The sequence below is a fragment of the Pleurodeles waltl genome, chromosome 4_1 (genome assembly GCF_031143425.1).
Source record: "Pleurodeles waltl isolate 20211129_DDA chromosome 4_1, aPleWal1.hap1.20221129, whole genome shotgun sequence".
Classification (NCBI taxonomy): Eukaryota; Metazoa; Chordata; class Amphibia; order Caudata; family Salamandridae; genus Pleurodeles; species Pleurodeles waltl.
Genome location: NC_090442.1, coordinates 827,047,691 through 827,073,271, shown reverse-complemented (window position 1 = coordinate 827,073,271; position 25,581 = coordinate 827,047,691). Strand labels below are relative to the sequence as shown.

General features: G+C 43.5%; 1 protein-coding gene across 1 annotated transcript in view; it reads left to right on the top strand.

Moving 5' to 3' along the window:
• Positions 1 to 25,581, top strand: part of TRHDE (thyrotropin releasing hormone degrading enzyme) — a 2,205,852-nt gene that overhangs the window by 304,166 nt on the left and 1,876,105 nt on the right. The gene's annotated exons all lie outside the window — the stretch shown is intronic.

Sequence of the window (25,581 nt, the reverse complement as noted above, 5' to 3'; positions counted from 1 at the left end):
TGGCTTACTGCGGCCATGGCAGTGCAGTGATAATATAGGTGCATGCTGATGTTGCTAGAATGAGTGAATGTGTGTGTGGTCACACACATAAATGTGGTAACAGAAATCTAATACCAGTCTGAAAAGTAATGAACGTGACTTTTTCTGCACTTAATTCTGTCACAGAGCCTGTAAAGGGTTCTAAGCACTGTGTCCACAACACAAGGAGTACACTTAGTTTGGTGGCAGTTTCTGACAGAAGCAGATTTTGGAGCCAAAAAGAGCTGATCCATGAGGCAGACCATCGAAAGTGTGGAATACAACTGACTATTACTAGCAGACATCATGGGATACACAAAGTTTTTCACACATACCCAACAGTTAATTCATTGAAATGAAATTACAATTTAAATAAACAGCATAGATATTGTCTGTAGTAGGAGATCCTTTATGAACTAGACGTTCAAGAGAAAGGAGGCAGAAAAAAACTGACAAAGTATAAAAAGAATCCTATAGTGGACATAAACATAAAGACTGTAGAATTAATGGAAATATCCAACCTTACTATGCAGTTTATATCCAGTAAGAAATCACTCTCATAATGGACTGAATAGAAACATGACTAGCCATTCCAGCCTTGAGCAGCTTGTGTCGTATGCAACTTATTTAATCAATGTGTGCATTTTATTAATCAGTTGTTGTGAGTGGCTCTGTATTCATTTAGATGAGTGCTACCTGTATAGTTAGTTGAACTATACTTCATGTATTTGATATATAAAGTAAGTGTATACCTCACTTAAATGTACTTAATATTAACTTATGCTAACTTTACTTATTTAAAATCTACTCAGAATCAAATGTTGGCCTAACTTATAACTAGATTTGAGTTGCACACATTGCATTTTCATGAACTGTCTTGCAGATGCCTTATTTTGTCTTTTCTCTGCAGGTGTCATATCATGTGGCTTGTTAAGTTGGAATAGCATAGTGTTTATTGTATTAGACTAGCAGACTATTGAACTTTGAATTAGAAGTTGGCCTCTGCAATGAAGGCTGATACAGCGAATTAGACCCTCCTGTACCAGGTAGACTGGACGGATGTTACATGCAAGGTCACTCAGATGACTTCTTCTTTTTTGAGAGCTGGGAAATTAAAGAGACTACCTGCTCCCAAAGAACAATATGTTCGGATTGGTACTTTTGATGGAAACAAATGGGAAGAAGCCTTCTAGAATCTTCTTCCATGCTTTAATTGTGTGCTCTTTAGAATAGCAGATTAGACCCTGTCCTAACTTCACTGACAGAAGACGTCTTCTTGACTCTGCTGACTTCCCCGCCCTGGTTGTTGAGTTTGAACACTATACTTTCCCCTCAAACCTCAAACCTGGTTTATCTGATGCTGACAACTTCCTCTGTAAAATATAACATTTCCCCTTATCACTTTTGATACTTTATTGATAATTATTGAAGTTCCTTTATGGAACCTGCTTGGTTGGTATTTCCCTCTGTGTTAGCGGTTCCATTTTACATACTTTTCATCTTATGTATACATTTAGATGGTATGATCATATAAATATATTTGCTTTTATGATATTTTCAATTCTGCTGATTGATTTAACTTGGAATCTGAACTAACCTATTCATAAAAACCTTACGGTTTATACACCATCATCTCTGTCATTCTTATGGGGCCACATTAGTCTCATTGTATTTGAAATGTGTTGCTGAGGTTAGCTCCTTTCTTACACTTAAAGTCGACAATTAAAGGTCCATACAACTGGTGGGGGATTCTTTAAAGTAATTTTACTAAGTGATTGAGATTTAAGATTAAGAAGTTCCTGTCAATCAAGCTCCTTTGGGTCTGAGGCTTTATATCCTTCCCTTGAGGTGTGAACCTCACTGAGGGTGGTAAGGATGCATTTTTCTCCATCACTGGGTGATTGGCTCCTTCTTCCAAGAGTTTAAGGAGTATTAAGCGAAGCGGTGGGCAGAGTGGTCCAAATGTCTCCCTCCTTTGTGAAGTTGGCATTGTTGTTTTTGAAATGCAAGAGATATACCTGGTATTATTATGGGGGAGAAAAATTAAGCAAAAGTCTAATTTGAGGAGGACCAAGTTAACTTCAAGATCAATAGCAGAATTCTCCCGTAGATCTATTTTTTGTGGGAAACATTCACTTCAAGTGAAGTACACAATCCTCACTATTTCAGGAGCGTGAATCTTGTGGTCACGCAACCAAATCAGTGCAATGTTCTTTTAACATGTCTTTAGTTCAGTGCTGCATTCTACTCTGGATCCCACCAGAAGACAAAATACTTATGTAATTGAAAAAATAAAACAAATCTTTTTATTGAGTCTTATCATGCAAAATCAGCGTACATCCGAATCAAGCTTATCCTGCATAGTACAAAGTGTCCAGAAATTGACATCAATTTCAACATTCAAGAACGTAGGAAGGGGGACCATAGGAAGAAAGGGGAACACCCACTCAGCTTAGAAAAAACACCAGTCGTGGAGACCTTTAACACAGCTCAATGTACCACAGCTGTTTCAGCGCATGTTGTGCTCCATTTAGTGGCATAATTGACATGACTTATCTCTGGGTGGTGCTTCTTGAGCATTCTCTATCGGACCTGTGGCAGTTTCAACATCATCAGCCCTATCCAATGCACTCAGATATATCTCTAAGGGGACCAAAAATCCCTGGTGAGGGATCTAACAGGCATCAATTCCCAATAAGCTGGTAGTTATTCGTGACAGTATGTCGCATCAAATAGCCACTTATTCCTCTGTGGCATCTGGCATCTGCCCTAATGCATCACAACCTGCCACTCAACCAGCAAAAGTAGGATTACTGTATGTTTGAGCATTTCTGGTGGAACTTCCTTAATGCATCCTAAAAGCACAACTCTCAGTGAATGCTCAAGGGCATGCCCTGTGATTTTGTCTATATCATCAAATTTAGTTTCCCAAAATTGCTACAAGCCAGGGCAGCTCCTTGCTAGGTGCAAAAAGTCAGTGTGTAGCATGGTGCAGTGCATGCATCTTGCATCATCAACCAGGCCAATCCTGTACATCCTCTCTGGGGTGCAGTGGAGCCTATGCGAGTATTTAAAATGCACTAATCTCAGCCTATAGTTAGGAGGTATGGCTCTAGATTGAGTGCACACAGTATCTCCACTGCTTTTCAGTGAGAGAAGCTGCAAGATTCGCAGCCCAAACCTGCCAGGTGCTAGGCACCTGCACCAGTGCCTTATCCTGCATTCCCTGTAGAGCTGTTTAACCAGCTTGTGTGGAGGTGGGCATTTAAGAATCATCTCCAGTACTTGAAGTGTGGGAAGGGCCACCGGGAAGGAGTCAAGAACCGTCAGCATGGCAACTTGTAGTTGATAATAGGTGAATATGTCCAGTTGGTGTAACTGCAGGTCCCTGTAGGGCCTGTTGGGAGGCAATAAAGGTGCCCTCCGGGTGCACAGCTCTCAAGGATGTCAGTTGCAACCTATGCATTCGACTGCAGGTGCCAGCATCAAGAGTAACAGGGAATCAGGGGTGGCTGATAAGCAGCACTGAGGGTCCATATAAATAATTCAATCTCATCTTCTGCCTCAACTCATTCCACGCCCACACCATGCAGGCAACAGTATCAATCTATGTCCGCTGTCACTTGGGGGTAGGTGCATGTACAGTGCCATCTGGAGCGGGCCTGGGGCAGCGTGGTCATTTCAGATGCCACGTGTAGTTGGAATTATGTAGAGTACAGATAGTAGTGCGCAAATTGCGCCTGGGTGCTGAAGTAATACAAGTCCAAATCTGGCCCTCCCACCCCACCCTGCTCAAAGGGAAGAGTCATAATCTCTCGCGTCTCTCAGGGTTGTCTGCCTACCCACGCCACAGTCACCGACTGGGACCTGAACTTCATTTAGAAGTATGCCGGCAGGGGGAGAGGCAGGTTGATAAAAAGAGAGAGAAATTTAGGAAGAAACACTATCTTTGTAATGACCAACGTTACAGTCAATGAAAGTGAGAGCTTCAGCCAGCTCTTCACCTGCTCCCCCAGTCAGAACATCTACCTACCATAGTTAGTTCTTGACAGCTCATCCAGATCACGGCTAAGCCAGGTCCCCTATTACCAGGCTGGCTCTGTGCCCACTGCAATGGGAACTCTGAGTTAAATTCCCAGGTCACAGCTGTCAGAATGGAATATAATTGATGTTAGCTCAATTGATGTTGATATCCATTATGCCACCAAACTTAGAAAACTCTCTAAAGAGCGGGTTCAAGTTATCCTATGGTTCCCTAACATAAAGGGTATCATCGTCTGTGTTAGAAATGGGGTCTTTGGTTGACAGTCAGGTTACCCCCTGTTCAAGCAAGGACCCTCACTCTAGTTAGGATAAAAGAGAATCACCCTCAGCTAACCCCTGCTTACCCCCTTGGTAGCTTGGCAGAGCAGTAGGCTTAACCTCAGAGTGCTGGGCGTAAAGTATTTGTACCAACACACACAGTAACTTAATGAAAACACTACAAAATGACACAACACCAGTTTAGAAAAATAGGAAATATTTATCTAGACAAAACAAGACCAAAACGACAAAAATCCAACATACACAAGTCAAGTTATGATTTTTTAAAGGTTTAAAAATAAAAAGAGTCTTTAGGTAGTTGTAACAACACACTAGCGCTGCTAGCGTGAAAATGTACCTGGTTTGCGGCAAAAATAACCCCGCACGGGCGGTGTGCGTCGAAAATAACCCTGCACGGGTATGTGCGTCGAAAACAGCTCGGCACGGCGAGGCGCGTCGAAAAAGCCAGCCACGCGACGGTCCGAAAGTCCCGCGGCGCTGGTTGCGATCTCTCAGCCTTCGTCAGCGATGCTGCGCGTCGTTTCTCCTGCTCCGGGCGTCGATTATCCGGTCGCGTTTCCTGCGGCGTCGTTTCTCAGCTGCGGAGCCGGCGTCGCGTCGTTTTCTCAGCCGCGATCGGATTCGCGTCGATCTTTTCTCCGCACGGTGCTCGGTGCGTGTATTTTTGTCCTTAGGCTGCCAGCCTCTCCTTTCAGGGTCCCAGGAACTGGAAGGGCACCACAGAGCAGAGTAGGGGTCTCTCCAGAGACTCCAGGTGCTGGCAGGAAGAAGTCTTTGCTATCCCTGAGACTTCAATAACAGGAGGCAAGCTCTACATCAAGCCCTTGGAGATTTCTTCTTCAAGATGGAAGGCACACAAAGTCCAGTCTTTGCCCTCTTACTCTGGCAGAAGCAGCACTGCAGGAAAGCTCCACAAAGCACAGTCACAGGCAGGGCAGCACTTGTTCCTCAGCGATCAGCTCTTCTCCAGGCAGAGGTTCCCCTTGATTCCAGAAGTGTTTCTGAAGTTTGTAAGTTTGGGTGCCCTTCTTATACCCATTTTAGTCTTTGAAGTCACCTTCCTTCAAAGGGGACTCACACCTTCTTGTGAAATCCTGCCTTGCCCAGGCAAGGCCTCAGACACACACCAGGGGGCTGGAGACAGCATTGTCAGAGGCAGGCACAGTCCTTTCAGATGAGAGTGACCACTCCACCCCTCCCTCCTAGCAGAGATGGCTAATCAGGAAATGCAGATCACACCCCAGCTCCCTTTGTGTCACTGTCTGGTGTGAGGTGAAAAACAACCCAACTGTCAACTGACCCAGACAGGGAATCCACAAACAAGGCAGAGTCACAGAATGGTTTAAGCAAGAAAATGCTCACTTTCTAAAAGTGGCATTTCCAAACTCACAATCTCAAAATCAACTTTACTAAAAGATGCATTTTTAAATTGTGAGTTCAGGGATCCCAAACTCCACCTGTCCATCTCTTCTCTAGGGGAATCTACACTTTAATCATATTTAAAGGTAGCCCCCATATTATCCTATGAGAGAGACAGACCTTGCAACAGTGAAAACGAAATTGGCAGTATTTCACTGTCAGGACATATAAACCACATTACTATATGTCCTACCTTATCCATACACTGCACCCTGCCCTTGGGGCTACCTAGGGCATATCTTAGGGGTGCCTTACATGTAAGGAAAGGGAAGGTTTAGGCCTGGCAAGTGGGTACACTTGCCAAGTCGAATTTACAGTGTAAGAATACACATGCAGACACTGCAGTGGCAGGTCTGAGACATGATTACAGAGCTACTTATGTGGGTGGCACAACCAGTGCTGCAGGCCCACTAGTAGCATTTGATTTACAGGCCCTGGCACCTCTAGTGCACATTACTAGGGACTTACTAGTAATTCAAATATGCCAATCATGGATGAACCACTTACATACAATTTACACAGGAGCACTTGCACTTTAGCACTGGTTAGCAGTGGTAAAGTGCCCAGAGTAACAAAAACAGCAAAATCAGAGTCCAGCACACATCAACAACCTGGGGAACAGAGGCAAAAAGTTAAGGGAGACCACGCCAAGGATGAAAAGTCTAACAGTCTGTATACATGGAAACTAGGACTCTACGGGATGTGAATGCCAGGCTGTAGTTCGAGTGGTGTTGTCACAGCAGAGCGGCCAATGGTTGCCTTGCGGAGGTGAATAAGATGGGAGACAGGGGATATCCCTTTTGGGTGGCCCACGATATTGAAAAAGGGGGAGTTATCATTCCATTAATTCGTAGTCTAGCAACTGGCTGGGTGTATAAGAGGCCGATTACTCAGATGAACTTGTGTCTGATTTAAAAGCGGAAGTAACCACAAGGTTATCAATTTTGCTAGGATTTTATTTCCATATTAACTATGGATAGTGGTCTGTATGATTTGCAGTGCTGGGGATCTTTGTCTGGTTTTATTATAGTCACAATCAGTGCCTCTCTAAGTGAGGGAGGGAGTATACCATTAGACAAGGATTCCTCATACATCGGGCTTACTCTTTATAGAAGGAAGCAGTGAGACCATCTAGGCCATGATCCTTGTCACCAGGCAATATATTGATAACCTGAACTACTTCCTCTACCATAAAGGGCTCATCAAGGAAACCCCTGTGACCTTCCTCAAGCCAGAGCAGTTGTACAGAGTCCAAATAAGAGGTAAGGTCGCAGGGGCATGACCTGCATTGACATATATAATTCAGAAAACAAGGCATCTTGTGCTGCATAGCCTCTACTCCAGCATGCACATTTTGCTTGTTATCTGTTAATTCCACTATGTAATCACTGCACCAGGTTTGTGCAGGAGGGTAGCTAAGGTCATATCAACCCTATCACCTTACCAGCTCGCGTCTCATTTCCTAAATAATGAGTTTCTCTTTGTACCACTTCATCAAACTCTGTGTGCTTGGAACAAACAGCTGCTAGTATGGATATACTGCATGTTGCAAAATATTGGAGTTCCAGAGCACGGATCTTCGCTTTTAGCCACACCAGCTCCTTACTCAATGTCCGCAGTATGCCAGCTTGCTTTTCTATGCAAACCCCCTGGACCACCACCTTGAAGGCCTTCGATAGGGTAGATTAAGACAATACCATTTGTACATTATGCTCAAAGTATTCTACGATGGCCAATGGGACCTTTCTGCAAAACACTTGGGCGGTCATCCCAACCCTGGCGGTACGAGACCGCCAGGGTTGGGGACCGCGGGAGCACCGCCAACAGGCTGGCGGTGCTCCCATGGGCGGTACAGCCGCGGTCAGAAACGGAAAACCGGCGGTGTACCGCCGGTTTCCCGCTGCCCTGGGGAATCCTCCATGGCGGCGCAGCTTGCTGCGCCGCCATGGGGATTCCGACCGCCATCCTGTTCCTGGCGGTTTTGGCCGCCAGGAACAGGATGGCGGTATGGGGTGTCGTGGGGCCCCTGGGGGCCCCTGCAGTGCCCATGCCAATGGCATGGGCACTGCAGGGGCCCCCGTAACAGGGGCCCACAAAGATTTTCAGTGTCTGCCATGCAGCTGCACCCGTCGCACCCCTTCCACTCCGCCGGCTCCATTCGGAGCCGGCATCCTCATGGAAGGGTGTTCCCCGCTGGGCTGGCGGGCGGCCTTCTGGCAGTCGCCCGCCAGCCCAGCGGGAAACCCAGAATAACCGCGGCGGTCTACTGACCGCGCAGCGGTATTCTGGCGGCTCCCGCCGGCCCTGCGGTTACCGCGGCCGGCGGGAGTCAGAATGACCCCCTTGGTCTCTAAGAGTTCCAGCCAATAGGTGCTGTGTAAAAGCCACCTGCAACAGGACTGGGACATGATCTGATAATATCGTAGGAGGTGTGTGGTGTTTGAGGTCCACGCATCTACATCTCTTGTCACTTGCCAATAGTCATTATACAACCATGTGGTGTGTGTGGGCACCATGCATGTACCCCCTGTGCTTTCCAAATGGTGAGAATGCCAGAGGTCGGTGAGGTCATTGTCAGCTATTATAACTTGCAGTTGTGCAGCAGCGTGCAGGTGCGGGTGCCGGCTTTCAGTAGACTTGTCCATACTAGCGTCCAGTACCCCATTAAAGTTCCCTCCCATTAGGAGTGCTCCCGGCCTAAGAACCTCTGTTAGTCTCCAAACCTCTGCAAAAAATAGTGGGTCATCAATGTATGGACCATATAAGGCTAAGAGTCTGAACGGGGGATCCTGCAGTGTGCCAGATTGCATCATAACTTGTTGATAACATAGGGCTTGATGCATGCACCACGGTAGCCACATGTGGATCCGAACTGCCACCCCTAGTGCCTAATTGGAATAGTACGTCACATGTCACTCGCCAATCCAACCCACCCAGATGCGAACCTGAGTGCCTTCCGTAAAGTGTAATTCCCGTAGGAAACAGAAATCTATGCCATTCTGCTGTACTTATGAAAATACATGTTCCACCTTCCACCTATCATTGAGCCCACTAATGTTCCAGGTTAGGCATTTAATCAACAGCATTCAGAGATGTATAGGGTGTGTAATTGCCAGGCGTGCATGAAAGGGTCACCCGTCTAAGAAGCAAGTTTCTTCATGCTGATTGGCAACCAGGGTTAAGAGCAACCAATCATTTTGAAAACAATATTCTTGCATCAACTTTACCCCAACATACAACCAACCACCCACTTTGGTCCCCCCAGTTGGGCCAAATGATACCACCCCTCCCATCAAACTGCACCATGATTGCATTTAAAGAAAACAGTGGGGGGATCATCCCAGGGGAGCAAACCAGAGACCCAATAGTCTCTCAGCAGGGTCAGAGCTGGGTGGCCAAATAAGGAGAGGATCAAGGAGGCCAAAGCCAGCCAAAGTATATCGCCTGATGTGCCCTTAGTTCAAGTCACTCCCCTAAATCTAAAACTCAGCCTTAGTGCATCTCATAGTTTCAAGAGGAGTCAGCGAGGAGGGCATTGTTATCCACTGTCTGGCGAAGAATCCATAGTCCACTGATTATGTATGAATTCCACCTCATTTATATCTGTGATGCCCTCGCACTTCACCTTGGTTTGAAAGAGTGGATCCCCCCTCTGCTACTGGAATGTTCTTTACAAATTTGGCAGCCACTTTCAGTTAGTGAAAGAATGCAGTTTCCTATAATAGTGCATTAGGAGTTTTGTGGGCTATATTAGATAGCATTTGGCATCTGTTTTTTGTATCAAGCATTTGATAGGAAGATAATCCTGCTACACCGCCCATAAAGCAACTGTAAAATTTTGTTTCCCTGGCGTTAGACTTTTTATCCTTGGCATGGTTTCCCCTAACTTTTTGCCTCTGTTTCCCAAGTTGTTGATGTGTGCTGGACTCTGTTTTTGTTACTCTGGGCACCTTACCACTGCTATCAATCGCTAAAGTGCAAGTGCCCCTGTACAAAATGTGTATGTAATTGGCTTTCCTTGACTGGCATATTTGATTTACTACTAAGTCCTTAGTACAGTGCACTAGAGGTGCCCAATGCCTGTACATCAAATGCTACTAGTGGGCCTGCAGCATGGGTTGTGCCACCCACATTAGTAGCTCTGTAACCATGGCTCAGACCTGCCACTGTAGTGTCTGTGTGTGTAGTTTTAAACTGCCAATTATCCTTGGCAAGTGTACCCACTTGCCTAAACCTTCCCTTTTCTTACATGTAAGACACCCCTAAGGTAGGCCCTAGGTAGCCCCATGGGCAGGGTGCAGTGTATGTTTAAGGTAGGACATACATTAATGTGTTTTATCTGTCCTAGCAGTGAAATACTGCCAAATTTGGTTTTCACTGTTGCAAGGCCTATCTCTCTCATAGGTTAACATGGGGGCTACTTTTAAAAATGCTTAAAGCGTAGATTCCCTTTGGGAGCAGATAGACATGTGGAGTTTGGGGTCTCTGAGCTCACAATTTTAAAATACATATTTTAGTACATTTGGTTTTGAGACTGTGTGTTTGAAAATGCCACTTTTAGAAAGTGGGCATTTTCTTGCTTACACCATTCTATAACTCTGCCTGTTTGTGGATTCCTGGTCTGGGTCAGTTTGACAGTTGGGCTGTTTGCACCTCTCTCTAGACAGTGACACAAAGGGAGCTGGGGTGTAGTCTGCATTTCATGATGAGCCATCTGTGCTAGGAGGGAGGGGAGGGATGGTCACTTACACCTGAAAGGGCTGTGCCTGCCCTCACACAATGCAGTCTCCATCCCCCTGGTGTGTGTCTGGGGCCTGGCCTGGGCAAGGTAGGATTTCAGAAACAAGAGAGACTTTCCTCTGAAGTAAGCCTACTTCAAAAGGCAAAATGGGTATAAGAAGGGCACCCAAAACCACAGACTTTAGATCACTTCTGGACATCAAGAGGAACCTCTGCCTGGAGAAGAGTTGAAGAGCTGAGGAGAAGTGCTGCCCTGCCTGAGACTGTGCTTTGTGGAGCTATCCTGCTTGTGAAAGAGGACAAAGACTGGACTTTGTGTGCCTTCCTGCTTGTGAAGAAATCTCCAAGGGCTTGTCCTGAGCTTGCCTCCTGTTGTTGAAGTCTCAGGGCCATCAAAGACTTCTCCTGCCAGTACCTGGACTCTCTGCTGAGACTCCTGTCCTGCCAAGTGGTGCCCTATCTAGTTCCTAGGGCCCTGGAAGATGAAGCTGGCAGACCAAGACTGAAAATCCATGCACAGACCACAATGCGGGGAAACATTTTACGCACCTTCCAAGACGCGGCTGAAAAATGACACGCCGCCGGCTTCGCGGCAGAAATCGATGCTCCACCAGCATTGTGGCTGGAAAATTGACGCACAGAGCTGGAAGAATGACGCTCACACCCACTGAGGGAGGCTGTTAATGCCGCAACCCACATTGCATGGCTTTGCTGAGACCGTTCGGGATTTTTGATGCAAACCTTGCTGGGTGCGGAAAAACGACGCAACACCTGTCCAGACCCTAATGCTGCCCGGATCGATGCATCGCTCCCCTGCGGGGAGGAAAAATTACGCACGCCGACCCGACCGGCGAAGGAGAAATGACACACGGTCTCGCTTGCGGATGATAAATCGGCGCGCCGCTTACCTTTTTCGGCACACAGTCGCCTGTGCGTGTAATTTTTACGCCACCCCTGTACTTTTCAATGCTAACAGTGTTTTACCTGTTTTCTCAATGATTTGAGACTCTTTTTGCTTTTTAATTAATAACTTGACTTGTGTATGTTGGATTTTTGTCATTTTGGTATTGTTTTGCTTAGATAAATATTTTCTATTTTTCAAAACCTGTGTTTTGTCATTTTGTAGTGTTTTCATTAAGTTACTGTGTGTGTTGGTACAAATACTTTACACCTAGCACTCTGAAGTTAAGCCTGCCTGCTTGTTCCAAGCTACCATGGGGGTGAGCGGGGTTAGCTGAGGGTGATTCTCCTTTACCCTGACTAGAGTGAGGGTCCTTGCTTGGACAGGGGGTAACCTGACTGCCGACCAAAGACCCCATTTCTAACACCTGGTATTGGGGGAGCCATCAGTCCCTCGCCAGTTTCAATGTGGTGTTTCAGTCTCTATAGTTTAACAGCCGGGCAATTACCAGGCAGGTAGACTCACTCGAGGGAGGCCACTGGCTTAGTGACCTATGAGCTCGTTCAACAATGAGAATGGCTGAGAAGGCATCTCCAAAGAGAGGCTGAAGCATTGTCTCAACATAGTCTTCCATTCAACTCATCTCATTTGATTCTAGGATTCCCATTATGTGCAGATTATTCATCCTTGAGCATGCTTCCAGATCTACATTTTTGTTGTGGATTCTCTCTAAGACTTCTCCGTCTGGTGCAGCTTCTCCTCAGCTGAGGAGTGCATGTCTTCCACATCCAATATGAGACGTTGAAGTTGATCTATCCACTCCTCATGCTTGTCTATATTTTCTTTGAGTCGATCGGAGCTATCAGCCAGCATCACTATTTTCATATCAATGGTGTTTAGGCTCTGTTTAAGGTCAGGTCAGGTTCCTGAGAGGAGCTCTCTCTATCCCCCCAATTCAGATGGTGATCATTTGGGGGGTAAGTCTGTTGTGCACATCTGTCTACAATTTTCAAACGAAAGCATAGATTGTTTCGTAATAGTTTTCTCCATCTTTCACTAAGTGCAGTCCGGTAAGCTCCAGGCTCATGCGGTGCGTGCCCACAATTGCAACATCACCATCTGATCGCGGAGACTGTCAGGATTACACCACACCTCCAGGATGGGTGGTGGAGCATTAGCAGATCTGGCTAGGTCTTCAGCTCTAAGCACCCAGCACTGGGGCCCATCTGCAGAATGGAGGCATCAGATGAATTCATTTCTCACTATTATGGCCTGCTGGTGGGCAGAAGTGCTAGGCCAATCCCTGTGGGCATGAGCAGGCCCAGCCACCCCAGTCACACAGTAGTCTTCACTGGCTGTTCGTAGGACTCCATCTTAGCAGGCTCAAGGGGCAGAAGAGTTCCCCTTCTGTCAAGTTTCATGTGTTGGTGCCAAGCCAGCCCACCAATATCCGATGCGGTAGGCTGAGCATTTTTCAGGAATGAGGACTAACCAAGTATTAAGGAGGCAAGGAGGGTAGGTCAGCTACAGAACTCTTGCATGGTCCCCTGAAACAGTACTTTTGATGAAACAATGTGTCCATTGTGAGGTCACAATGCATTGATATTTCTACCACAGTCGGGCACTGCTTTCTCGTCAAGCTCCATGAAAGTAAATTTGATGCGCCATTGTTGGGCCCCGCAGAGCTTTGTTGTTGGTGCTCCACAGCCTGGGAATCTGCTGTCATCGTGCAGCGGCTATATTATGGTCAGTGAGTGATGCGCTGATTATTCTCCTGCACTCAGGGCGATGCAGCACTTTTTACAGGTTTTAGCTGCAGATCCCAATTCTGAGGCCTAGGACTGGAGCAGGGTAAGACAAGGGTAGGACTCACAGATGGCAGAGTTCAGCAGCACCAGGAGAGTTGCAAGCAGTCTTGGATGTCCCTGAGACTGCAAAAGAACAAGGGGCAAGCCAGAAAGCCTGTGGAGACTCTTGGATTCAAGTGTGTAGAGAGCAAGTCCAGTCCTTCTCACTGCAGGCAAGAAGCAGCAAAGCAAGTAGCAAAGTGTCAGTCCCTTCTACAGCACAGCAAGCAGTAGGCCAACAGAGCAATGCAGTTGCAGAGGGGCAGTCCCTCCTTGGCAGCCCAGCAGTCCTTCTCCCTGGCAGAGTGTCCTTGGTTCCAGTTGATATTTCATTTCAGGGGTGCAGAGCCACAGTACTTATACCCTAAAATGCCTTTGATGTGAGGGATGATGTCAAAAGATCTTTCTGAAGTGCACAGGTCCTCTTTTCATCCCGTCCCTGGCTCCAGACTATCAGTGGTGGGTAATCAGCCTTTGTGTGGCCTCAGGCCACTACCCTTTAAAGTGTAAATGTGAGCCCTTCCCAACTAACTGCCCAGAAGACCCATCAGTATGCAAATCAATTCTAATGCAGTTGAGTGATCTGTGTTGTGGGTGTCTGGAGGAAATGCATAAATGTAGCTGTCACCAAACCCTGACCAGTCATGTATTGGGGACAGGCTGCCAGGCACACAGAGCAGTGAGAGCAGAGAGATGCCCACTTTCTAAAAGTGGCATTTCTAAATTGTGATAATAAATCCAACTTTACCAGTAAAGAGGATTTATCATTACCATTCCAATAATATGAAACACAATGTAGCTACTTCTTTCTGATCAGAAATTGCAGCTTGAAAGTAGATTAAGGAATTCCCATTGCTGGCCTATGAGAAGAGCAGGCCTCATAGTCATGACAAACAACTTTGGGAGTTTTTCGTTACCAGCACATGTAAAACTTAAAGGTCCATGTCCTGCATTTTACTTACATTGTACGCTACCTTATGGGCTACCTAGAGCCTACCTTAGGGGTGACATATGTAATAAAAGGGGAGTGTAAGGCTTGGCAAGAAGTTTTAAATGCTAAGTCGAAGTGGCAGTGGAACTGCACACAAAGGCCCTGCACTGGCAGGCCTGAGACATGCTTACAGGGCTTTTTAAGTTCGTGAAACAATCAGTTCTGCAGGCCCACTAGTTGAATTTAGTTTACAGGACCTGGGAATATGGTATACTACTTTACAAGAGACTTACGAATAAATTAAATAATCCAGTTGTGGATACTAATGTTACCGTGTGTCAGAGAAGAGAGTACATGCACTTTAGCACTGGTCAGCAGTGGTAAAGTGCTCAGAGTCCTAAAGCCAACCACAAAACAAGGTCAGAAAAAGAGGAGGAGGAGGAAGGCAAAAGGTTTGAGGTAACCCTGCCAGAAGGACTATTTCCAACAAGGACCCTAGGACCTGGACAGCCAAACAGAATCCTCACTTTGCTGTCCTTAGCATATGTTAGAAGCCCCACAAAGAAAAGAAGCATTGTGTGGCTGCCAGCTGCCACCATCCGTTTGGTGTGGTGATGTGTTGTGAGCTTGTTTCTTGTAGGCAAGTGCTTGTCTAAATAGGTAGAGCTAGAGGAGCAGAAAGGGAAACCCAATCATTCCAGGAACAAATAGAATAATTTGTTCATGTCTTTCTACTTGTATTTGGCTGACTGGATATTGCTCTTAAAAGCAAGGGGACACGCCCAAGGAGCTGTGTGTGAACAAGCTGCTCTAAAAGAGGCTGAGGCAGTGAAAGCCACTTTTGGGAACCAGGTTTGAGTCTTGGCGTCAGCGCAACATAATGTGATCCTGGGCAAATCACTTAGAAACACATGGCTTAAAGTAAAGAAAATAATAGAGCTAAAACACAACTAGTGTTGACTGCATAATAGCACTATTTGTTTCTTTCCTTTCAGCAAGCAGCGAGATAGCTAATATATAATTAACAGCCAGGGACGCTCAATAACACTTGATTTGAAATTGAGCAGATAGTATGTCGACCTCTAGCACTCCACTGATAACTTTCTGTGACCTGCTGGACCATAGAAGCTGAATGAGGATGTAGTCCCTACAGAAATCTTCATTAACTACTTTTAAGCAATTAGCAAAACCAGGGACGGTGCTACTTTACACCACTATAGGCAGTTGACTAATGGGACCGACTCAAGAGACTAGTGAGGGCACCCAATTTCAACAAATGTAAGACTAAAAAGCCTAGCTGTGGAGAGTGAGCATCCAAGTGGTGCTGTTTCATTTCACTGGGCCTTTAAATATCTTTGCATTGGAGCTGAGCATGCATAAACCTTTTGTTTTCACTTCCAGAAAATATTTAAATCTTAAAAATTCATCTGCGCTGAACCAGGTTAATACTCCATATTGGCAGAATTTAGAGGTTTGCCATTTCAAAGCACATTGACATTTAACCTGTGCCACTGCTAGTCAATGATTATGGAGAAAAACGAAAGCTCTTCATTTTGCTTATTCGAGCTTGAAAACTATGCCAGCTGAAGCTGCAATTTTTTGCACTTGTTAGACAGACACTTGAGATGGTTAATTTAGTGTTCTGCATGTTTCAGAGAGTAGGTACGCAGCCAAAGCATCTCACAAAGCCCAGGCGGATTTAGAAATAGGTTTTGAGCAGAAGCTGTAAAGAAATTATAGAAATCAACCGTAGTGGAATAGAATATTGCTGGAACCCTTTCCGTGCAATGTTCCATGGTTATTAAAACGTTCTCGTCAATCGACGTGGAAGAGGCAGAAATGAATGTAAGAAGGTTCAGCCTATGCCAGCTGAAAATATCGTATCCAAAGCCTGCCCAGATGAATAACGATGTGAAGTACTGATCTGCAGAGCTCTAAAATCCAGTTGTAAATGTGTTTGTTACTTACTTTTGTTTTTTTATGTTACATAATGAACAGTTTAGCAAATTTTTAAAAAATGCCGAAAATTCAATCAATAACAGAAACATGATAGAACCACACAAAACTATAAACTTAGCTGTAGCAATGACTTGAAGTTCCAATTCATACAGATGTAACAGTCCTCCGTCTATACATTCAGGCCACAGGCTATATATAGCATTACCCTCTGACAGATATGAATCTGGCATCATTTGTTTCCAGCTTTCATCCGTATCCATCCAGCGTTTCTCAAAAATATTTTTTCCAGTATTTAAGAGTCAATTATTGGGTAACCATAGAGAGGTCATTATAGTGGAGGGCACAGTAATTGTACCCATTATATACAGGAGACAACCGACAGCTACTAATATCTCACTCCATCCTATATGCAACAATGGATGCATGGGCAGGAAGGCCATGCCCTGCTAAACACAATGACACCTGTAAGGAGCACCATTGTGTGGCAACCGCAATATCATCATAAAGGAGTCAGAACTATTCTGGAGTGCTTCGTGACCAAGGGGATCAGAACTATAGACCAAATGTCGACAGATGATAGACTAAACACCTTTGCTGAAACAACACTGCAATATAGTCTTCCACAACATCTGTTCTGGAACTTTCAGAGGCAACACCACTGTCAACTACTGACACAAGAGCCCTTTGACACACAAGACTCTACGAATCTCTGACATATTATTGTGCTAAAAAATATAGTTGACAAAAATATTGGGTCAAAAATATCGGTTACCATAATATTGTGTTTCTATTCTTTAAATGGTAAGCATAAAAATATTGGAAAAAATATCATCTCCAGCCCACGTATCCAGTGTAAGCAACAGTGGGGAAATCGCTAGACTTCAGAGGGGTTTAATTTACTATTCGTACTCCAGTCAGCGCAACAGTAGGGAAAATGTAGGGAAGTGTGTGAATCACATATAAATTCTAAATACATACAAATATACATTAAAGAGTAGAACAATTACACAATCCTAATAACTTAATTAATTTACATTTAACTTATAATGTAAAAAAAAATCATGAAATTACATTTAGTTTAATGAATTTCCCTGCCTACACCCCTACAAACCCAGCAGCCTGCACCTAAAATATAACAAAAATTAATCAGCACTAAAGAAATTACTTAACTAATATTCAATTAAAGAATTAACAATTAATAAATAATTTTAAATTGTCACTTAGCCTCCCTGCAAACCCATCAGCCTACATCTAAAACACAACAAAATTAAATCAGTATTACACAATTTACATAATTAATCCTTAATCACACAATTAACAATTAATAATTATTAACTTCCCACCCTATCCTCCTGCAAACCCAACAATCCACTACAACACTCTAAATTACAAAAAAAAACGACACCATTTAAAATTTAAAATTATATTTTCAAAAATAACAACTATGCAAACAATATTAACACATACAATTATTATATTAACTAAAATACATTAAAATAATTAAAAAATATTTTTACAAGTATGTTCCTGAAAACAATACTAAAAACAACAACATTCCTAGAAATTATATTACTTACCCAAAGAAATAATATTCTTGACAGTCATATTTTTGCATCACAATGTTTTTTCCACTATTTCTGTCTTCTGATGTTTTAAACTCAATATTTTGCCTAAATACCAATACTACTACACGTAGGCACCTCTGTGTATGGGGAACATTCAAAGGTTTGGTTTCAGGCCTATACACAGTCTTTAACGATGATACATATTCAACACTGTTCGAACCAACTGAAGCTTTAGTAGTCACACCAAATGCAGTTCGAATACACAGAGGAGGATAGAGCCAACGTCATGATCAGCCATGACAAGGCGACAGGAGAAGCCTGACTTAAGATGCGTTTTTGCAGAATCATACATAGATAGCACTGGTCTGTCAAAAGGATCACTGATACAGGTGCTTTGCAGGGAGCAACCTCCTCAAAGTTTAGCCTTCCTTATGGTGATATAGTTCATATTCTCTCAGTGCTTAATTTGTAAATAAAAATATGCCCAAAGCCCTCCCCTTAAACACCCGGCTGCTGCAATGAAATCGGCGAACACAGAATGCTGAGGCAGCGTAATCGTGAAGCCATCTCAGGCCTCTTCAATCCATATAAAGCCACTGCCTGCCCCTTATGCTCATTCTTGCAGCTTTCTGCTTTCTCTCATTGTGACACTTTTTTGTTTTTCTCTTCCTTCGTCTTTCCCATATGTGTCTTTGGCTCCCAGTAAATGCTTGACGCAGAAAAAAGGGTGCCGGCCCTCAAAAATAAGTGCAGGTGCTCTGCACCGGAAACAACAAGCACAAATTAAGCACTGTATTCTCTGGGACCCCAGACTTTAGAACATCTTTGGAGCGAAGTCCGAGAAAACATGAGAAATGCAGTAGAGACTTATAGTCACCTAGCAAGCCTAGCAAACAATTGCAAAGCAAATCCAGAGATTAATCACCAAACAGATGGTTTGCAACAGCACTGATAGTAAAGAAACTGCACAGTCTAAGGGGGTTATTACAACTTTGGAGGAGGTGTTAATCCGTCTCAAAAGTGACGGTAAAGTGACGGATATACCACCAGCCGTATTACGAGTCCATTATATCCTATGGAACTCGTAATACAGCTAGTGGTATATCCGTCACATTTGGGATGGATTAACACCTCCTCCAAAGTTGTAATAACCCCCTAAGACTCTGGAGGTCTAGCCATAGCACTAACACTGGCGGATGCAATGAATGCACAAAATGGCAACATATGAAGGTGATATACCACTTAAATGATCAAATGGGAACGTTTGCAGCAACCTGGAAAAGGTATACAGTGCTCCTACTCAACGTATTATGTTTTAGTTAGATTTTTATACCCTGAACTAAACAAAGTATCCTCCACTGCATTATTACCTCAATAGGTCATATGAAATTAACTTTTGAAGTATACTACCATAATTAGAGGCTTTTCAAACTGCAATGTGTTATGTAGTTGTTAAAAAACCGAACCTTTAGGTTCTATGTAAAAAGCAAAGTTAATATTTATTTTTATGCCTCGATATTCTGAGTCGTGGAAATTCACATTGCTAAGAGAAGAGGCATTCTTCTGTTTTTGTGACTGCTTCACGCATGCATGCTTTTTTCCACCTCACCCCTGCACAGGAACCACCAGCCCTGCACAGCAATCACCAGCCCCATACAGACTTGCTTTGACATTTTTTTGTAAATAACATTTTTATTCCAATGTTACTGAACCTGAATTTCGAAGCCACTTCTCAATATATAATGAAAAAAAATAATAGTGTTTTTAAACACTTAAAGTGCCTGCCCAGCTCATGGATGACATTGCACTGTACCTTAGGAATCCCCAGGACAGTTTAAATGCAGCACTTTGTGAATGTGTTTGCTTTGGTGGACTGTCAGCCAGTCATATAAATTGGGAAAAATCTAACATTTTCCCCTTAACTGCAAAGACACAAATTCCAGCGAAATTCCCGCTGAGGTGGTGTGAATCTGGCCCGCCGATATTTGTGCATCAAGGTTTCCAGAAATAGGGAGGACTAACTGTAAGCGAACTATGACACTGCTCTGTCTAAAGTAAAGGTCTGCCCTACTCGCTGGATATCAATGCCCTTATCCTTGGCAGTATGTATTTCTCTCATGAAAATTATTATTTTACCATACCTGTTTCTGAACATACCCCATCCACTGGAGAGACAGTTCTTTAAACTGCTCAAGTCACAATTAATTCGCCTATGCAGGCAACCATGGTTGCACTTAGAACTATTAACTCTGCCTTTCGAACAGGGCAGATTCGAGGCTCCAGATATGGAACTATATTCTTTATGCCCCCAGATTCACTATTCCATCTATTGGTATAAGCTGCCCCCTTCATGCCAAAACCCAGCCATTGAACGGGTATACATAGCCCCTATTTCCTCCACGGCATACCTGGGATCTAGGACACGCTCTGTAGCTCCCCCTGACTCCACTGTAGCTTACACTGAGACAGTGTGGAGGCAACTGACTAAAAGGGCAGGAAAACCACTGCTGTGCTCACCCTCAATTCAGTTTCATTACCAGACTGTCATACCTTTTACTAGTATGCATGCCTCAACATGCGGACTGGGGCTGGGGTCGCTACATTGAGGAACTCAATAGAGATGGCCAAGTTGTTGATTGTGCAATACTGCTTGCTGATAAGGACTAGACACCATTGGATGTCTTTCTGTGCATTAGATTGCAACATGACGTTAAAGCAGGTACCCCAGACTTTCCCAAAGAACCCCCCCACCCTCAAAACACTACACACTGCTTAAGATGGCAGAGACACTCCACCTGGTGCCAATTTTATATTACACCGCGCAAAACAAACGGATACCATGGGGGACAGAGCCAGGGTGGGTTGCGACTCGAAGCTTGATACGCCTCTTCCTGACACACAGTGACAATGCTGCTGTAGACAAACAGGGTGCATCGCGCCTAGCAGTAGACTTTGCATTATCCATTATAAATTCCTTCATAGGATGTATTATACCCCGGTAAGGTTACAAAGATATCATCTACGACCAGATTAAAGTTGCGCTAGGTGTAGGATGGAGGGAGCAGATATTTTGCATTTTGCCTGTGCATACCCCCAAATTCTGAGCTATTGGAAGGAGATCGAGACTGCCTTATGTCTCACAGTTACTCAACCAATTGTTCTCACCCCATTGATGGCCACAGATGCTGGTCACCCGAAATACGTCTCGCTGAGCCTGTCGCGTGCAAAAAGGCGGATGGCATGCAAATGTGGTAGGGGCCGGGAGCCCAAATTTAAAGAATGGCTGCAGGACCTAATATATTGCAGGGATCAGCTTACCCTGTAAGCCAACGTGCTGCCACCTGGCTCTAGGCCGAGGGGCGTCTGGGGGCCTTTGGAGCCCTACCTAATCTCCCAACCTCCAACTATCATAGCAGGCACCAATTAATTCCGTCATATTAATGCCCACTGTCATGTGATGGATATAGTTGCACAATGACACCAGCTCTTTTTTGTAAGGGACTCTACCTGTAGATGCTAACAGATGACACTGAGAGAGACAAGTGTATGAATGTCACTGATAGATTGGCTACGGACAACTGAGGGCCCCGCTTGCTCTGTATGCTCCTGAACATATGCCTGATGACGTTCTTGTTTTATTGATTCTGGGGCGGTTCCAGGGCGGGATTTGAATAACTATGCATGTATCTGCGATATATATATATATAACAGTCTGACATGATGCAGCACAGGGATGTTATGATTGTTAACTGCTCTTGCATGTTTTTACTGTACAAACTATCTAAAACCTCTATAATCTACACTAAAAATGTCAGTAAATAATTTTTTTTTTTTCAAAGTGCCTGCCCAGCTGCAATCAAACATGTCACCCCCAGGTATGGCTCAATTTGAGCCAGTGTTTGCTGGTGGGGAATGGCACTTATTTATCATCATCGGATATTGAACACGAGTGAGAGAGAGTAAAACACAAAAAAGGTGAAAGAAGTAGGAAGAGAAAAACTAAAACACGTTGCAAAGGGATACAACCGGGATGAGTGAGAGGCAGAGATTGCCTGATAGTGGATGGAATAGGCATGAGTTTGATCCAAGACTAGGCAGCCTTGGTATTCAGCATGCTGACCTTTAAAAGCACCCGCCTCAAGTTTCTTTGAGCACCAACACTCACTGCCTCCATGTTACAGATCTATGTATGCAAGGAGTGCTCAACGTACTTGTGTTTTCAAAAACACTGTTAAAATGTCCATTATTGGTAACCCAGCAATATTATTAGTCAATCATTATGCCTAATGGAGTTCCTAGTATTTGTCTATTAAATCATAGGAGGAGATCTCTGCTAATGAGACCAGGAAGCCAACTGGCATATGGCTTAGTCGTCAGTTTCATTGTGCTCAGCAAGAAGGTCTTTTGTACTTCTTACGTAATTTTAGTCACTTCTAGGTGCCTTACTTTATATAGATATAAGCATCAAACCGGGTACACCACTAAAAGTTTCACAACGTTTTAAGCACTGTAGATTATCCCCTGCTTATGTAAATAATTGATATTGAAGGTGTTCATCTTATTCACTATGACCATCTTGAATATCTCTAAGGTTTAGATATGTTAAAGATGAATGCTGAAACTGAAGTTTATCTTTCAGATTTACGCCTTATAGAAAATTAGAGTTGGGAGCACGTTCTGCGATTTTGTTACCCTATTGCTTTGAGAAATCTTCTTAATTAGTATCACTTCTTTACCAGTCCATCTGAAGAAGTAAGTCACGTCAGTGGTCCTCTGACATTCACCTGTTGGGGCATTATGACCTTTTGCCCCCTAAGTGGAAATAAGGGAACCCTCTTTTCTTTGAATATTGCTGACAATTTTGCTAACAAATTGTTCTCTAAATCTGAGGTGTAAATAGGGTGGATGTTATTTCTAGGTATCACCTTATAAGGAAACTTGAAGGTTTGTTTCAGTCCTGCTAATTGTTAGGTGAAATAATGCCTCTGTCTCCTAATGTAGATATATTTGTTTCTTTGCCATTTGTTTGTGATGTTCTTATGTTACAATCTGCTGCCTCCACGGCCCACACACAATGGAGTTAGATTAAAAGTACCTGGATATCGTAAAAAATAATGGTGCAGAGGAGAAGATGCATCGGAAAGTAGAGCGATGCATTGTTTTTTCTGGCACAGCTAAGGTAATGTATTGTTTATTTGCATGTGGCAAGGTGATGCGTTGGTTTCGGGGAGCGCAGCATTGGTTCGCCATTGCGATGTGGGGATATTGTGATGCCCAGAGACGATGTGTGGAAACTCCAGAACGCGTTGTGCATAGGCAACAGGTGCTGCATTGATTTGGCCGGCCTTGAAGTGATTCTTCAGCCGCGAAATAGGCGCTACCTCGATCCGGTAGGTATTGTGTTGAATCTTAAAAACCTTGAAGCCTTTGATGGCCCTGAAACTTCAGAACAGGAGGCACGCTCAGTCCAAGCCCTTGGAGGGCACTTGTCCTTTGGGCAGCACGGACATCTCTCTGGCAGAGTCCAGTTGTAGGTCCAGAAGTGTCTGATTTGGTGGGGCCACAGACCCAGCAGATATACCCAAAAGTGCATTTGAAGTGGGGGAAACTTTGCAACAGTGGTTTTGAAGTGCACTGGCTCCCCTTTCAATCAAGCCCTGTCTGCCAGGAGCCGTGAGGGGGATTATCAGTCCTTTGTGTTAAGGCCTGCCTCAGGCCTATGAAGTGTAAGTGAAAGCCCCTCCACCCTTCCTGCCCAGAAAGACTCATCAGTATACAGATGAATGCAAATGCAGCGGAGTGTCCTGTGTTTATGGCTGTCTGGGTGGAATGCACAAGGGGAGCTGTCAACTAACACAGACCAGGCGTGGATACAGGCTGTAAGGCACAGAGAGCAGTAGGTGCAAAGAAATGCCTACTTTCTAAAAGTGGCATTTCTAAAACAGTAATGTAGAATCCATCTTCACCAGTAAGTAGGATTTCTCATTACCATCCCAGCCATACCAAACATGACAAGGCTATTCGTCTCAGATGATAAATTACCACTTAAAAACATACAAGGGAATTTCTAATGCTGGCCTATGAGAGGAGCAAGCTTCTCAGTGGTGAAAAATGACTTTGGGAGTTTTTCACTACCAGTGCATGTAAAACATATAAGTACATGTCCTGCCTTTTACTTACGTAGCACCCTGCACTATGGGGTACCCAGGGCCTACCCTAGGGGTGACATATGTTATAAAAGGGGAATTTAAGGCTGGTCAAGTAGTTCTAAATGCCACGTCGAAGTGGCAGTGAAACTGCACACACGGGCCTTGCATTGGCAGGCCTGGGACATGGTTAAGGGGCTACATTTGTGAGTGGTACAATCAGTACTGGAGGCTCACTAGTATTTAATTTACAGGCCGTGGACACATGTAGTGCACTTTACTAGGGACTTAAAAGTAAATTAAATATGTCAGTTGGGTATGATCCAATGTTGAATAAAAAAAACAGGGGAGCACACATATATATAAGTCCTAACTAGCAAGAATAACTAATTTAATGATCATTGTAAATCAATAAGAGAACAAAGATACAATTTAAAGATAACATTACTAAAAATATGAACAGATATGTGGCAAATTATTATAAATGATTCTGTTTATTCAACACAAATATATCCATTACAATTCCTGACAATCCTAATTCCAATATGTTAAAAAGATGTCAAAATTTAATGTATAGTCCAGCCTAATTTTAGACAATTCAAGAAAAGTCCACCTGTAGACAGTCTCACAAATGTTGACAGGATTCAGCCGACACGTGTTTTGTCCTGTTTTAGAACTTTTCAAGGCTGATTAAATAACAACTTATAAACAAAATATTACAAAAAATATATTTACAATAATCAATCAAAATCCCAAATCTTACATAAAAGTAAAAAATGTCAAATATCAAACCACCATATGTTTAAAACAACTCACAGTCTACTAATCATTAAAAACTTAAACAAAAAATAATAAATAAGCCACATACCCGAAGAAACACCAAGTGACAGACCATGTCAGATCAATGGCTGAAGAGGAATGACTTAAAGCCTTCATTTGTATATTATGGATACACACATATAGAAGGAGCACTCTGTGAGCAGCAAGAACACACAATAGTGATCAAACATATCTTTAAACTAACGTCCAAAATAAAATAGAATTTTTTTTGCTTGCAGTCAAAGCATTGTTCTTTATTTTTCTCTTGTAGAAATTATGATGAACACAACCAGCGCGTTTCATCCCATAAACAATGGGACTTCTTCAGGGCTGATTATATTTCTCCATAGACAATGCACAATTTCCATCCATTGTTTTGTGAGTTTTCAAAAATAGTCAGATAGTCTCAGCTTTCCCCTGTAACTTCCATTAAAAGTTTCATCTAGGAGTCATGGTCGCTTGTCAAAAAACATGACTCCAAGATGCTTGAAGTATATTTACTACTTTTCAATTATTTTTAGGTCTGTCATATGCTTAGAAGTTGAAAGATCTAAATTTCTGTTTTAGCACTCACATTAATATGGTCTCAAAGTTCCTAAAGTGAGTTTGTTTATGTGGGGGTTCATCACAATAGTATCACTGTTTAAAAAAAAAGTTTGAAGGATGAAATCCGTGCAATGTCCTTCCATCATTCAGGACTAAAATGCTTGGTGATTTATCAATTTCATCTTATTTTATTATAATAGGTCTGTAGAGACCTTTGGGTAGAGAAGATGTTAGAAAACAGTGGGGCAGGGAAATGGAGAAATAAGGACCCAGTCTAACAAAGTTAGATAAAAAACTATTAATATTTGGCAAAAAGAAAAACCGACACATTGATCACATGTAAATGTGTGCTTAGTTTGGAGAAGAA